The 10,894-nt window shown below is 39.6% G+C and overlaps 1 pseudogene; it reads left to right on the plus strand.

Annotated features, from left to right (window-relative positions):
- The first annotated feature begins 1,907 nt into the window (after positions 1-1,907).
- On the plus strand, positions 1,908-3,374 carry LOC102487972 (2-methoxy-6-polyprenyl-1,4-benzoquinol methylase, mitochondrial pseudogene; annotated as a pseudogene).
- The last annotated feature ends 7,520 nt before the right edge of the window (positions 3,375-10,894 follow it).

Below are 10,894 nucleotides of genomic sequence, written 5' to 3' on the forward strand. Positions count from 1 at the left end.
TGCCATGTCTGAGTCTAGCTCGCATGTTTGCTGTGCTCTTAAAACTGGATTTTCTCTTTTACTGTCTGTCTGTCTGTCTGTTTGTTTAACTGGGCATGTAGGTAAAAGGGACTGCTGTAATGTGATAGTAAGGTTTTAGGGGAGAGGAAGCATTGTGTAATCCTGTAACTAGGTCTCAACCTTTTAGTGAGTCTTTACCTCTGAACTATAAACCGCTTCTTAGTTCCCTACCCCTTCATTAGGACAGGGTGGCTAGCGTGGGCTGGAGATGGATTTTGTTTCTCCCTTTTTCCCAGATTGTGTAGATTGTGCTAAAATTTCAGCGGGCTAGGCTCTGGTTAATGGGTCTCTCCTGGGGTAGACCTTGATAAGAAGATCAGAATGCTTCAGCATATTTCAAAATGGTTCTTTTTCCCCTTCCCCTGCCTGAAGCATGGAGGAATCTTTCTTTAGTATTCATTGTAAAAACCTGGTCTAGATCTTTTGGAGATGTAACTGAAAAAATGTGTGGAGACCTCTAATTACTAGGTTCCCCTAGAGTGGTCCCTCTTAGACTTCCTCATGCTGAGCCTTCAACAATTCATGAGATGTAGTTCCCCCATGGAGTTTGTACATTGAACGCCTGCTCCAGCAAGCTGCAGTTCTCTGCATTCGCCTTTTGGTCTCTTTAATTTGGAGGAATGTGATTTGCCTAGAGACCTCACCACTCTGATGGATTTGAGAGTTGTTGATTTTTCAGTTTCTTCACCTTTTTTCTTGTACTTAATGGTGATTTTTCTAGCTTCTTACAGTGCTTGCTGGACCAGAAATTGAAAGTCCTAGCTTTTTTTCTTTCCTTTCCTTTTCTTTTCTTTTTTTAAATCCTCTTCATAGAATCTTTTGCAAAGCAAAAAATCATTTTGTCAATTTTTCCTTTTATGGATAATGCTTTTGATATCAAGTCTAAGAGCTCTACCTTTCCCTAGATCTAGAAGATTTTCTCATATTTCCTAAAAGTTTGTGGTTTATATGTTTCACATTTAAGTCTGTGATCCATCGGAGTTAATTTTTGTAAAAGGTGTGAGACTTAGCTTAAAGTTCATTTTAAAATTTGTTTTAATTATGTCAAAACACATATAAAGCTTACCATTTTAAGCATTTTTATGAGTATTGTTTAGTGATTTACACTCACGTTGCTTCACAGCCATCAGCACCATCCATACACTGAGCACATCATCTTGCAAAACCAAACTGAATTCATTGAACAGTAACACCCTATTTCCCCTCCTGTCCCTGCACTCAGATGTCTACTTTGTGTCTCTAAACAATTGGCCATTCTGTGTACCTCACCGATGTAAGTGAGATCACACATTTACCTTTTTGTATCTGGCTTATTTCCTTATAGCATAATGTCCTCAGGGTTCATCTGTTGTATCATGCATCAGAATTTCTTTCTAAAAAGCAGAATAACATTTTATTGTAAGCATAGACTGTATCTAAAAATCCACTCATCCAGAGGAGCCAGCAGGTGGCATAGTGGTTAAGTTGCTGGGTTCCCACATAGTCAATCATGGTTTGAATCCTGGACCTGGCAGCTTGAAATTCAAGCTGGGCATGTGAGCATGTATGCCCAGAATCCCAAGAGGAGGATGGAGGAGAAGGGATTGAGACACTGCCATCCCTCCCATACCCCCAGTGATTTCTCTCTTCCTGTTTATCTATTTCTCTCTCTGGTGAGTGCAAGGGTCCTGTATCAAAAAGCTCTCAAAATAATAATAATAATCCATTCACTCATAGACACATCTGTCCCATTTTACATTTCCACCAGTTGTACACAAGATTCTATTTTCTTTATATCTTCACCAACACTTGTTTTTTTTGTTTTGTTTTTGTTTTTGTTTTTTGTTTTTTAATTAATAATAGCCGACTGTAAACATGGTGGCCCATGGGAGCTGCACGTTATGGAGTTACTATGGCCGTGGCAGGTCTTGGGCAATATGGAGTGGCTGCATCCCCTACTTTTGTAGTTCCTGGCACGGGGCCTTTCTGGGTGCGCGGCTTTTGTCCCAAGAGAAGCGGGCAACGGAAACGCACTTCGGGTTTGAGACTGTCTCGGAGGAAGAGAAGGGGAGCAAAGTATATCAGGTGTTTGAAAATGTGGTCAAGAAGTATGACGTGATGAATGATATGATGAGTCTTGGAATCCATCGTGTCTGGAAGGATCTGCTGCTCTTGAAGATGCACCCATTTCCTGGGACCAAGCTCCTTGATGTTGCTGGAGGCACAGGTGACATGTCTTCTGGTTCCTTAATTATGTTCAAGCACAGCATCAGAAAAAGCAGAAGAGGCAGTTAAGAGGCCAACAAAATTTATCCTGGGAAGAAATTGCCAAAACATACCAAAATGAAGAGGATTCCTTGGGCGGTTCCCATGTCATGATCTGTGATATTAACAAGGAGATGCTAAAGGTTGGCAAGCAGAAAGCCATTGCTCAAGGATACAAAGCTGGACTTGCATGGGTACTAGGAGATGCTGAAGAACTGCCCTTCGATGATGACAAGTTTGATGTTTACACCATTGCCTTTGGGATCCGGAATGTCACACACATCGATCAGGCTCTCCAGGAAGCCCATCGGGTCCTAAAACCTGGAGGACGGTTTCTCTGTCTGGAATTTAGTCAAGTGAACAATCCCCTCATGTCCAGGCTTTATGATCTATATAGCTTCCAGGTCATTCCTGTCCTGGGAGAGGTCATTGCAGGAGACTGGAAATCATATCAATACCTTGTAGAGAGTATCCAACGGTTCCCATCTCAGGAAGAATTCAAGGAGATGATAGAAGATGTAGGCTTTCAGAAGGTGACTTATGAAAACCTCACGTCAGGCATCGTAGCCATTCATTCTGGCTTCAAACTTTAACTGCTTCCCTGTCCTGGAGCCTGATCCAGGCATATTCTGTCCAAAGCCTAGAACTGAAGGATAATCTGATGCAACGGAAGCAGAGTGTCTCCTCTTAAGGCTATGGGCCTTGAACTCTGAATCGACCAATCTCAAAGTGGAAGAAACAAAGTCTTGTCACTTTTTTGCAGCTTTCACCAGGAGCTGCTTCAGGCCTTCTGGAGTTATTTGGTCTACCTTTTTTCAACTCCTACACTTCTCTTGGCTGCGCATTGTGCGTGCGGTCAAGGTAAAACCAGCACTAAAGCACAGTTTTGCCTTGTATTTGTAGCTTCTCTGCTGATACTGCCTCCCAAAAGGATAATGGATCATTTCAACCCAATGATGATTTGAACCAGAAAATTTCTTACCTGTATCTGAATCAGCCTTTCAGCCTAGGACTGAAATTAAGGCCAAAAGCTAAGGCCCAAATCAGAGGGCTATTAGAATTGTGTGACAAACCAGTAAACCAGTTTACAATCTGAAAAATAAATAAATAAATAGTAGCTATTCTAATGGGTGTAAAGTGCTATTTTTTTATCTTACGAATGTCCAGTTGCTTCAGCGGTATTTGTTGAGAAAGCCCTTTACTCTATTTAATTACTTTTACGCTTTGTCCAAAATCTCCTGAGTGTATCTGAGTGGGTTTATTTACAAGTTCTGTCTATGCCATTGATGAGTGATTCTGTCACTCTGCTAATACTAGCTTCATAAAATTAATTGGAAAATTTTCTGTCCTGTCTTCTAAGAAATAATGTGTAGAATTGGTGTTAGTTTTAAACATTTGGTAGCATTCTCTAGTGAAAACATCTGGACATATACATTTGATTTTAAGGTTTTATTTATCAAACATGTCAGCATAATGAGAGTGAAAGGGGTAAATCACAAGTTAGGAGAAGATAGTTACAATACAACTGAAAGAAGATTAGTAGGAGTCTTCAGAAAGTTTATGAGAAAAGTATATTATGGAAAAAACTATGTGTGGATTTCAGGGTTTCGTTTTTGTTTTAGTTTTTTTTTTTTTTTTTTCCAGTTTTTGCCATAGAGCACATGCACTCACTGGAGAGAGACATAGAGAGGGAAAGTGAGAAATCATCCCCCAGGAGGGATGGCCATGCTACAATCTCTTCTCCTCCGTTCTCCTCTTGGGAAATTGAGAGCACATGCACTCACACCCAGTGTAATTTTCAAGCTGTTGGATCCTGGATTCAAACCATGGCCAGGCATGTGAAAACCCAGTGCCTTAACCAACACGCCATCTGCTGACCCTGGATTTCAGTGTTTTGTTTTGTTTTGTTTGCAATAAAATTAACTTGTATTTTTATTCCATTTATTTTTAATTATTTTATTGCTAGAGGTGTGTGCACTCACCAGAGAGAAAGTGGCCCCCAGAAAGGCATGGTCATGCTACAATGCTTTTTTCTCCATTGTCTATCCTGTCAGGATTTAGAGCATGCACACATGTCCTCAACGTGTTTTTTAAGCTGCCAGTACCTGGATTCAAACCACTGTCAGCCACGTAGGGTCTAGTTCCCTATTTACTGCAGTGTAGCAGTTAAGCTCATTCATTCCATTTGTCCACAGACTTTTTTTTTGGAGAGGTTTTCGCTATAGGGCGCGTGCGCTCGCCAGACAGACAGAGACATAGAGACAGAAAGCGAGAAATGACCCCCCAGGGGGGATGGTCACGCCGCAATCCCTTCTCCTCCATTCTCCTCTCGGGATCTTGGGCATGCACGCACACGTGCCCAGCGTGAGATTTAAGCCACCGGGTCCGAGACGCGAACCGCGGTCGACTACGTGGGAGTCCAGCGACATAGCCATTACGCTAACTGCTGGTTCCCTTGTCCACAGACTTTTTGAAGTATCCTTATATTTGAAATATATAACGACATTCTACATATTATCAAGAGAACGAAACAATCAAATAGAAATTTAGGCATAAATGATAATGAGGCATTTCATAAAAAGGAAATGTAGTAAAAAATAATAAATTGGCCAAAACTTGTGCAGATTTATTCTCTAGGACAGGCAGATTAAGACAGCCTTTTGATAGTTAATTGAACCCCTCCTCCTATTGACAGTTGATTATAACCATCTGTCCTGCAGACTTGTGAAGTATTACTCACAGCATCATTATATCTTCTCTGTCTTTCGTCCTATAGAAAGAGCATTTTATCTAGACGAAGGATTTGAAGACATCAGATTATTTTTTAGACTCTGTGCTTTTTTCTTGTATTGTTGAGACACTCTTCCCAAACAGTAGAATCTTTGTAGGGGAAGTGACTCTGTCTTTATTAATCGGCACTGGCATAGGTATTTCAGATCCCTTTTGATGCTAGACAGTGTAGTTGTTTGAAATGTTTCTATGTACACTACCTTTTCTGGTTGTCTGTTTACTTTTAAAAGTTGTAAAGTTCTCAGTGTTCTTAAGCACAGCTGTTGCATCTTTCCAGTCAGATGAGTTTTGACCCTTCTCATTTGTTTTCATAAAGTTCTTTTTTTCTTGGTATTTAGAAGCATAAAACTATATTAATAGTATTTTGGGTAGGATTTTAATTAAATTTATCTTATGTTTTTTAGCTATTATTACTTGCATGTAGGTACGGGACGAATATTGTAGCTCTGTAGACAGGTCTTTGCCTTTTGTTCTTGATCAGATCTTAAAGGTATACTGGGCAATTTAGTTCAGGGTTTATATTAGAATATCATTCAGAACTAGACCCCCAAAGTTTTAGTCTTCTTCTTAAAGCCCCTTCTATTTTAGTCTTGATTTTCCCAATGGTTCTAAATCATCATTTCCTAACTTGGGATATTACTGCATCAAGATCATCTGTGAAAATAGTTTCTTTGTTAAATTAGTTTGGGAAATGCTGCATAGACTAGCTCTCTAACCCACCCTAAACAGGACACAGTGCATGTTAGCATGCTAAAGTCCATGAGTAATCCTCTAGTGTTATAAAGATGGGAGAAAGTAATATCTTTATTTTTACGTTTCTGTATTTCTTCCAGGGGTGTACCCTCATCAGGGTCTTCATGTCATGATTCACGAATACCCACATACCCAAGCGTGCATAGAGACCTTGGGACACTAGCCTGGACCTCGCCATTTAGCCTCAGTGTCATAGAGTGCTGCCCCAAATCCCATTATAAACAAGATAAGACCCTGTGTAATTCTCTTAAACCTATTTCTAAATTTACCTCAACATCAGCTACGTTTTTGATGGGTTACCTATGTAAATGGGAGGAACACAAATGCACTTCTAGAATACTAGTCATTTGCCAGTATCTGCAGTATGCTTGCAGTTTCCTGTGTCCATGTGGTCAGATAACTGGCTTCTAATGTTCATGAACTCCTTTATACTTGACAGCTGTCTTCTGCCTGTTATGTCCTAATCTCTTATGGACTACAGCAGAGAAATGCTTTATTATCTGTGTCTGTTAGTCTTGGTTTTAAGTGAAGGATGACAATATTAGCTTAAGAGATTTTGGTAGGGGGACAGATACTGGAATTCTGCTCACTGTCCTGTCCTAGTCAAATCTAGAAAGGAATTACTCTGCACATATCATGACTGATGGCAGAATACCCAAGATATTGGCAGTTTTATATACTTGTTAGGGATAATAAATAGATGACCTCTTTTGTCTCTGCATGCTTACTTCTGTATCAGTTATTAAATTTTGTCATATGACTACAGTACGCATTGTGCCATATGCCTAAAACTGTCCAGTACTTTGAACACTTGAAATGAGGCTAAATTAAATTGAAGTATGTTGTAAGTATAAAATACACACTGAATTTTAAAGACTTGGTATGGAGTCAGCCAGGTGATATGGTGATTAAGGTGGGTAGATCCCAATTGGCCAATTTAGCAGTTTAAGTCCCAGATTTGGTGGCTTAAAAAACATGCAGGTTGCATGTCTGTGCATGCCCAGAATCCCAACAGAAGAGTGGAGGAGAAGGGATTGTGGTGTGGTCATCCCCCACCTTCAGGGGATGGGGTGGTGCCTTCTTACCTTCTCTCTCTCTCTAGCAAATATACATGTCCCATAGTAAAATAAAAATAAATAAATAAAACAAAGACTGGTATAAAAAAGGGATCTAAAATACAAATTTTTATATTGATTGTGTATTGAATTGGTGATATTTTGTTTAGGGCCAGGAGATAGCATGATGGTTATTACATTGCTGGACTCCAACATAGTCGACCATGGTTCAAGTCCCATACCTGGTGGCTTGAAACTCATACTGGGCATGTTTGCGTATGTGCCCAAAATCCCAAGAGGAGAATGGATTTTGGCATGGCCAACTCCCTTAGGGGGTGATTTCTCGCTTCTTGTCTCTCTGGTGAACACACACATCCAAGCAAAAAAAAATCTCCAAAAAATTCCATATTTTCTATTAAAAATAACTTTATCTCTTTTAACTTTTTTTAAAGAGATTTTTGCCTTAGGGCACATGCACTTACGAGAGAGAGAGAGAGAGACGTAGAGATAGAGGGAAAGTGAGAAATCATTCCAGGGAGGATGGCCACACTGCAATCCCTTCTCCATTCTCTTTCTGGAATCTTGGGCACACATACACATGCATCCAACATGATTTTCATTCTTTTTTAAGAATTATTTTAGGGACCAGCAGTTGGTGCAATGGCTATGTTGTTGGACTCCCATGTAATCTACCATTGTTTGAGTCCCAGACCCAGTGACTTAAACTCATGCCTGGCGCGTGTGCATATGTGCCCAAGATTCCTGAGAGGAGAATGGAGGAGAAGGGATTGTGGCATGGCCATCCCCCCTGGGGGGTGATTTCTCGCTTTCCATCTCTCTGTCTGTCTTTCTGGTGAGCGCACACACCCTACAGCAAAAACCTCTCAAAAAAAAAAAAAAAAAAGGAATTATTTTATTTAACTTTATTTATTTATTTAATTTGACCAGAGAGGGATGGAGAGAGAAAAAAAAGTGAAAAGCAAGCCTCCAGGTCCAGAACTCAAACTGCTGTTGGCCATGTGGGAGTTCACATTCTTAACCACCAGGCCACCTGTCGGCCCCAGTGCCTGGTATGATTTTCAACTCAAACTGGGGTCAACTCCCAGCAAAATACCACTACACCATCTCTGGTCCCTCTTTTAACTTTTTAATGAATGATGTCACTACTAGGTAATTTATGAAACTTGTATACTGTTTCTGTTGTAATACTTAATGCTTTACTACCCTAGTAAGCTCTAAAAGTAGTGATTTGTGTCTCATCAGTATACCTAAGGACCATTTCAGGTACAGCTTTTTTTGTTTTTAAATAAAACCAGGCCACTTTAATGTTTTTGTGCAATTAAATAATTAATTTTTAATGACTGCAGGCATGTAAGACTGATAATCAGAAACATCACAGTCATGGTGGTTTTCCAGAATAGTGTATCACCTTCAAAAATGATAAGGATTTACCTGTATGAAACTGCTTTCAAACCAGTAAGACAGCATTTATACATTGATCGTTTTCAGGATTGTTGGTAACTTGGGCACATTTCCCCTAAATAACCTTGTCTCCTTATGTCACAAGGCCCAACTTGCTCACGTTCACCTCAGTGACAGTATCTTTGGTGATAACACCCAAAGATGTATGTAGTGGGGGTGAGGGATTCTTCTTTACACCGCGTATCAGCAGGCGAAAGGTGGCTTTCAGTTCAGGATGTGTTACGTGGGTCTTCTTGAAATGTAAGCTCGCTGGCCTAATGAATCTTTCGTATTTAGGTGGTTTTCTAGTAAAGCCATCTCCAACAAAGCAGACTTTTGTAACCATCCTCTTCCATGCCTTCTTTTTTCTCTTTTCTGTTCAAATAACTTTTAATATTTCTGTTTCTTCCTGGACTCAAACTTTGGATAGAAGGACTTCCCATTTTCCTGCTTTCTCTCTTTGTTTTTGTTTAATAATATTGGACAATACTTTAAAGTACTTTAGCTCAGGATTGTCATCCTCTGTCCAACAGATAGGCAGGTACTGCTCCTCGTGGAGTCTTTTCATCACTCTTTTGTTTGGTGTTCCTCTTTTCATGCATCTTCATAATTTTTTTCATTTTTATTTTTCAGCATAGCAGGTTTATGATAAAGCTTAGCCTTCAGACCAATCATCTTTTTTGTCTTCTTTGAGCATTCATAAATCTCTAGACTTTCCTTCTCATGGTAATCCAAATGTAATGATATAATTCAGTATATTCATTTTGTGGCATGGGGACCACTGGAGAGTCACCCAGTGCAGCTTTCCCGGGTGCAAAGTTGTCAACTCTCAGGTCTCCCAAGAACAGTTGTGTGTGTGTGTGTGTGTGTGTTTTAGTAATACTTTTTTATTCATGATAAAATGGATGTTGTGTGTGCTAGGGAACAGGGAGAGGGGAAGAAAGAGGGAGAAAGCCCTTCCTCCAGACCTCTAGGCTGCTGGATCCTGGTCACTCACGTGCATATCCAGCATGTTTTGGGCCGACCAAGCCAGAGATTTGAACCCGAGACCCATGTGGGATACAACTTTTGAGCAGCTCATTACCACTGTGGCATAGAGCCGGCCCTCAACTGCAGTTACAAAAACAGTTTGTATTAGTTTATACAAAACATAAGCATAGTCTCTAACCTGCACGTCATCTGAGTCTGAGTCTTTCATCTTAGAGAAATACCTCATTTTATCTTCAGTCCCATATAGCCATTTCAATTTTTCGGTTTCCTTCTTTTACAATCTGTTAAATTTCTAATAATGAATCCTGTGGGTTGGCTTAATACCTTTCAGTTTAAAAAGATTTATACGTACATAGAACACATCACCCTTTGGTGACACTTAAAATATATTCAAAGAAGATGAAGTTACTTATCTTTATCCCCTTGTATTTTTTTCAGGTTAAAAAATCTACCATATCTCTGACCAAGCTTTCCCATAATGTCATGCAAGAAGATACTAAGCTGCATGGCTATATAACTATTATTCCGAAGCCATGTTGTAGGGACAGAGTTATTGTCCCTACTCTGCTCTCAAGTGATGTTATACTGTCCCCTGTTTTAGTTTGTTTTTAAAAGTTTTATTACAAAAAGTTAATTAGTAAAAAAAATATAAAAAGCTTTTGAAAGGCAGAAATTAAGAAAGCTAAGTTTCAAAATCTCATCTCCCAAAGAAAACAGAACCGTCTCTACATATGGGATTCTGTTCCTACACCTGCCTCATGTTCATTTCACTGCTGTTATGGGGAGTTTCACTTGTTCTGTAGATCTCACAAACTTGCCTGTATTTGGAACCCTGACTGCCTCTGCAGGATCAGCACTAGAGGGCATCAAAGCTCAGCACAGAGTGTGTAGCATTCCAATCAGGAGCTAGTTGGACCCTTCATCCTGCTCACTGAGGGCAGTACACAATGTTTTTATGGAGAAGAAGGTTCAAAACGATGAGGCTAGGGCAAAAAGTGTCTTTCTCAATTAAAATTTCAGAGGGATATAGAGACATAGTTATCAGACATAATATCGTAGGATAGGGAGTCTTGAAAAAGTTCATGAAGATAATACAGTATAAAGAAACCACATGGATTTCAAGAAATTTTGGCATAGCAATAAACTCATACTTTAAATTCTCTTTTTCTATAAAATTTTTGAAGTACCTACATATTAGAGTAGCATTTTTACTGGATAATTGGACCAAATATAAATTAATATGGGGGAGCTGGCATGTGGCGTCATGGTTAAGGTGAGGGACTCCCACATGACTGACTATGGTTCAAGTCCTGGACCTGTGGCTTGCTTTCTCACTTTCTCTGCCTTTCTCTCCCTCATCAAATTAAAAAATAATACTAATAAATAAAATTAATTCTTTTTTTAAAGAAAGTTAATGTGGGGCTTTGTACATCATTTAACTTGATTCTTTTTTTTTTTTTTTTTACCTTTAGCGAGCTATAGGGCACGTGTGTTTGCCAGAGAGAGAGAGAGACAGAAAGCGAAGAATCACCTCCCCAGGG

The sequence above is a fragment of the Tupaia chinensis genome, unplaced genomic scaffold (assembly GCF_000334495.1).
Source record: "Tupaia chinensis unplaced genomic scaffold, TupChi_1.0 Scaffold144635_1, whole genome shotgun sequence".
In the NCBI taxonomy this organism is placed as follows: Eukaryota; Metazoa; Chordata; class Mammalia; order Scandentia; family Tupaiidae; genus Tupaia; species Tupaia belangeri.